Source organism: Charadrius vociferus, unplaced genomic scaffold, assembly GCF_000708025.1.
Source record: "Charadrius vociferus isolate BGI_N301 unplaced genomic scaffold, ASM70802v2 scaffold19, whole genome shotgun sequence".
Lineage (NCBI taxonomy): Eukaryota > Metazoa > Chordata > Aves > Charadriiformes > Charadriidae > Charadrius > Charadrius vociferus.
The window spans coordinates 4,143,702-4,149,443 of NW_009650173.1; the positions used below are offsets into that span (position 1 = coordinate 4,143,702).

A 5,742-nucleotide genomic window follows, 5' to 3' on the forward strand; every position below is an offset into this window, starting at 1 on the left:
TGCGTTGCCCTGTATCAAACTTAGCTGTAAACCACTCTGAAACAATTGCCACGTTTTTTGTGAATAAACAGGCTATATTTAGCCATGTGTGTGAAATACGAGAAAAAGAATTGTCATAATTTCTGTTCTGCCTGCTGAATGCACTTAAAAAATCGTGGCCTCAATATCCACTCTGTGCTCGTGAATTACCTGCAGTGGCATCTTAGTATGTAATAGGGAAGGAAACTCCATTATATTGTATGCTGTTTAGGTGTCTATGTCTGCTGTGCTAATAGATTAATGTGGTAGCATTTAACACCCATGCAACACAAGGTTCAAGGCAGCAGGTGCTTTAAGCATTATTTCTGATTAGTTCTGGGAATTTTTGTCTTCCGCTTGTAAAGTGGCGATAACAAAATTTCAAGCCAGTTTTGATCTCATTCCACCCCTGTGCCAAGAATATGCAGGAAAAATTGTTGCCCAGTTTTGTACTAAGGAGACTCTTCCTTGTGTTTTCTACATGTTGTTTAATTGTGATGCCTGATACCTCTGTGTGGAATCTTGGGGAGCACTTGTTTTAAATTCTCATACTAACGAGAGCCGCGGTCCTTTGAGGCTCTACCAGAAACCTGAACTTCAGTGATGGTGATAATCGTTATGCTGCTTGGCATTCTCAATTGTCAGCTCAAGTACTTAGATGCTAATTTATGCACACCTATAAGAAGGGTTTATTATAAGCTTAGAACTTAGATTTTTGATGTCAGGCTTGCTTTAAAGGTGAAAGTAGAAGAGGAAGGGGGAATGGCAGGGATTGAACCAAAGAATGGGGCAAACCTATGCAGACATTAGAAATTTTCCCCTTCATCTCATCTCTATTGACTGTTCACTTGGCCCCCAGGCCTCGGTGATTCATACAACACACACATTGATGCTTCTGACAATGCTTTATTTTTGTCACATGCGTACATCCGTGCTGGCTAGAAAACTGTGATCTAGCTCTGTATCTCACGTTTTTGACTTAAGCTACTGATTTTTTTAATTTAAGTCGTAGCCTTTAGCTAGCAGTTTATATCAGCCTGACATTGCTTAGCTAAAAAAACCCCACAACTCTAAATCCTGCAGTATCACCTAATTGGGAAAAATGATCTTAATTCATGTTAGGAATCATCTCTTAAGGACATTTCAAAGTAGTTGTTTTAGTATAGCAGCGTATAACACAGAAGACAACAGGGGACATAAAGGCGCCTTGGGTGGTGTGAGGTGGATTTGAGACTTGCTGCAAGGTGAGCAGCTGCGTGAGCTGGAAGGTTAGCTGCTAAGATTAAGATTGTGTTCAGCTTCTTTCATGTGTGTGTCTCAGACTCAGGGGGCTTGTATTCTGCAGGCATCCAATGATTACAAAGTGTAGGCATCTTTTCAAATTTATTTGTGGCAGAGTTACCGGAACTCTGCTACCACAGACCTGGTGGAGAGATCTGGAGAACACAGAATCCAAGTCTGGGGAAGAGAGAGCTTGGTATTCTGAAATGGAAAACTGTGTTGTATGCCTTTACATTTACATTTATATGTACTGGCCAAATGCAGTGATCTGTTTTCCCCTCTTTTGCTTCCCGAATCCATAAAGGCAATGTTTTATCCTTGTGTCTCCAGCTGCATTTCACAGTTCTTTCACTTTGCAGGTATACACGTGGATTTAGAATGTTTGTTCTGAAACATTAAGGGACACCACATCAAGGAACTGAATTGTTTTAACCCTAACAACTGAACGGCGTATGTATTCTGACCTAGTCAGGGAAGAGAAATCTTAGTTAGTCCTCCCTATAACCTGTTGATAACTAGATTTTTCCAGTTAGCGATCAACGGGCAATAAAGCTAGACTGCTAGAAAGGCACTCTGAGCTCCAAGTGCAGACTTCTCCTCTCCCTTGAAGGATGTTTCATTGGTGTTCAGCTGTGAAAAACTGTTGCCAAAGCATGTTTTGAGCAACTGTTGATGTGGAGTTGAGGCTATCATTTTGAATACAGCTTTTTAGATCAGCTAGTCTGTGCTTGAAGCATTGAGATGCGGTGTGGTCTTTCTCTCTTTCTCTTTAATGACAGTTCCTGGAAAATGTGAAAATTCAGCTAGTTTCCTGCATTTTAGTTGATCTTGGAGTGGAAGGAAAAGTCACATCAGATACTAGAAAAATCTGTTTCAAATCTGTTCTGTGTCTGGAAATGGAGACAGAATGATCAGGCAAGCCTGTTAGCACTTCTTAATTTTTTTCTCCTTCCCCTCCAATCGCATTGCACTCTACTGCTATAAATCTTTGGATTACCCCAAAGGAAGAGAAATTGTGGGGGTTTTGTGTGTATTTATGGCCTCCTTACCCCAATTAGTTCTGTCACAGAAGTGGAACACTAGTCATTAACCCAGAAGATGCTCCAACCCTAAAATGAGATAAGTCGGCATGTTCAATTTATGTGCATTTTTGTAAGTATTTCCAGAGGGGAAAAAAAATTCTCATTTGCTGATAAGGCTACTGGTTTTAATTTAAAAAGAGGGATCAAACCAAGAATAACAGCTGTGATTCTGGAGGTTTCAGCCTGTCAGGGGTTTCTAAGAAGTAATTGCCAGAATACTGGGAAAACTGACTATAAGTTATCTATTTAGAAAATGTAAATTGCCAACTCAGTGTAACTACAGAAAAGAAATATCAGTCCATATTCATTACATGTTATTACTCATGGTACGTCTGAAAGCTTTCTAAAGACCTAAGAGAATTCAAGTAGTGCCTCCTAACTTACGATTTAGTAGAATTTGTATGTAGAAAATAACTTACAATACACGGGAGCATTCATGTGTATTTGCAATTGGAATGTGCGGTGGTGCATATCAACAGCCTCTAAGGAGCAGAAAATTTGAATTTAGCCTGATGGTTCTGAGAGTATTAAATGGCATTAGCTGGAGGGGAGTTGAAAACAAAAGTATCAGCCCCTCAAAGAGAAAAGAGCAAGGGGGGAACAAGAATCGTGGTCGGAGCTCTGCTCTTTTTCACAGGTGGACAATGTAAGGGACATTTTCACACCTGAAAGAGGAGATTCTTTGATGTACCTTGAAGGAGCAAAACGGCTGAGGATTTCCATTTGGTCTATAGATAATAATCCACAAAACCATTTCCCTCCTTTCTATTCCTTCTGACTTTGCCCTATGAACCTGCCTTGTTTGGTGGGGAAATAACTGATAGTTTATGCAGTCAAAACTCTTAAAGATTCAATGGAAACATTTTCTCCTTTGGAAATTTGAGATTGAGGCTACTTATTGAACAGGACCAAAAAATGCAAACAATAATGGATATATGAATTTTTAAACCTTAAAACTCCCTTTGTGAAGTATACACAAGCGTAACTCATATTGATGTATCTGTAAAAGGGTAAGGAGAAACAGTCTGTTTTTACTGCAGCTTCAGGTGCTGAATATGTATAAGTTTTATTTAAATTCAAATGTTGTGATTTTAAAACACGTGTGTTTTTTTAAATTATATTTGAGATTGTTCATCTCATCACACTAAGGACTGAATTTACTATAGTATGCTACAGACGTTTGAATACAAATATTCTAGCAATGTCTGTTTTCTAATGAAGCTTTAAAAGCATTCAAACCACCAGAGAACTGCAGTTAACTGGAGCCAGAATTTGTTTAAACCACGTTTTGACAGAAACAATTGTTCAGGGAGAATATTTTTCTCTGGTTTATTTTGTTCTGCCGTTCAGCTCTACAGGTAGCTTTTTTGGTTTGCTTGAAAGGCAAAAAATAGTTGAAGTTAAAAAGTGTTCTGATAAACTTTAGTTTGTGTGCCTAGAAATTTATGGTAGTTAATTTCATGAATAACGAGGCAATAAGCTTATTTATGGATTGTAAATTCTGTTCTCCATAAAAATTCCACAAAAAATGTTACAAGCAGTAAGTATAAAATAATCTAATAAAGCAATCATTTACATTATTTTTAGCTATTAAAATATATGGGCAAATTCCACCGATATCTAGCAGAGCAAAAAGTAAAAGTCAGGACCCAAGACTTTCAGCTTATATATTTGTTTAGATAACTATATCTGGATGAATCTTTTTGAGGGAAAAAAAACGTTTAATATAAAAGCTAATTTGATACGAATCAATGCATGTTAATGGTTAACGGAATCAACTTGATGGAAATAACTGAAAAGCACAAACGTAAAAGATTAAAATTGGTTATTTAAATAATGACTGAAATCTGCGATTTGCATCATTGTGATGAAAATCAGTTCGTCCTGAATGAAGCTGGGAATAAAGCTCTTCCCTCCCGACAGGAACAGCAGCATTGTTCAGCAATATCCTGCGCATTTGTCAAGTTGTAGCTCGTTCAGGTCTCGAGAACAGAAGCACAAAGCTGGCCTCCCAGTTGCTTTTAATGAATACTAGTGGGTTTTTCCTATGTCCAAGAATTTGATCTGTAGGGTGATCCAGAGGTCAAGAACAAACGGCTCACTATCGCTCACCTCTGCGCAGCCAAGGCTTTCATTTGCTTTTTTTAGTAACTCTAGAGGAAGTGCCTTAACTCTTTTTTCAGAACCAAAATTTTAATTGGCATAGATAATGCAGCCGTAAGGAAGTATAGACAGGTTCAGTCATCTCCTTTAAAAACGATGTTTTGTGTAATTTTTTTCTTTTCTTGTTAGCCCAGTGTAAATTTTGGGGGTTTCAATGGATGCTTTTGCATCAGTTTGAAATTGTTTCTAACTCTTGTTTCTTCCCCTGCTTCATTTGCAATCATATTTTAACACAAGTAGCATTAAGTTAGTACCTCTCCCTTATTCTGATCAGTGTTTGCAGACTTCGTGTTTATCCTGTCAGAAAAGCATCAGATGTTGGTGTGGTTTTTTTTTTTTTCTTTTCAATTATAAGTTTTGTAATGCATCATGGATTTTGCTGACAGTCTTCAAGTTCTTGAAATAGCAAGCAAATTAACAGCAGATACTGAGCGTGAGGACTGGAAAACCAATTGGCAACTCACATGATAGCATTCAGATATACTGATGGGTTGGAATGGATCTCATTTCTTTTATTTTCATACTTTTAGTTGGCAATTAGCTTGTGCCTAAAAAGGGGAGGAATAGAAATTGGACTACTCGGCAATAAAGTTCTTCGTTGCTGTTTAGCAGTGAGGAAACCAGGGGCAGACTGGACAAGACTGTTGGTGTTGTACCAGTTTTTCAGGAATTCCGGCGTTTATGCAGTAGGAGGGAGCAACTGAGAAAAATATTGGCAAAGACTGAAGTCTTCTGTCTGTGTGTTAAACAAACACACCACCACTGTAACGTGGTTGTGTTTAAAGGTGCAGGCTTCTGTTTCATTTTTCTTGGCATTTGTCCTTCAAGCCTCTCATTTTAGGATTGAAGAAAGTATTCCCCCCGGTCTAGAATTGCAGCGGTTTGTTTACATTTTTTGCCTTGTTGGGAATGTCGCTGATTTTTCTTCACTCTCTTTGATATCAGATTCATGTCTAAGAAAAAAGACGGGAATCTACTTCTAAAAGCTTGATTGCTTTTTTTTAAAAAAAAAACCCAACAAAAACCCAAACACAAATAGTGGAATGTTTGTGATTTTAAATATACTATCTCATAAGTCATTTTTAATCCTATGATGCTAACCTGTCCTAGTTGATTCTTTGGAAAGCTCTGCATCCTGGTACTGGGGCATATCATGGAGTCTTAGCCTTTCCTTCAGCCTTGACTTCAGCAGGCATAA

At 38.1% G+C, this 5,742-nt stretch overlaps 1 protein-coding gene across 1 annotated transcript in view; it reads left to right on the forward strand.

Moving 5' to 3' along the window:
* MPPED2 (metallophosphoesterase domain containing 2) overlaps positions 1-5,742 on the forward strand; it is a 103,113-nt gene that overhangs the window by 54,938 nt on the left and 42,433 nt on the right. The window lies entirely within an intron of this gene.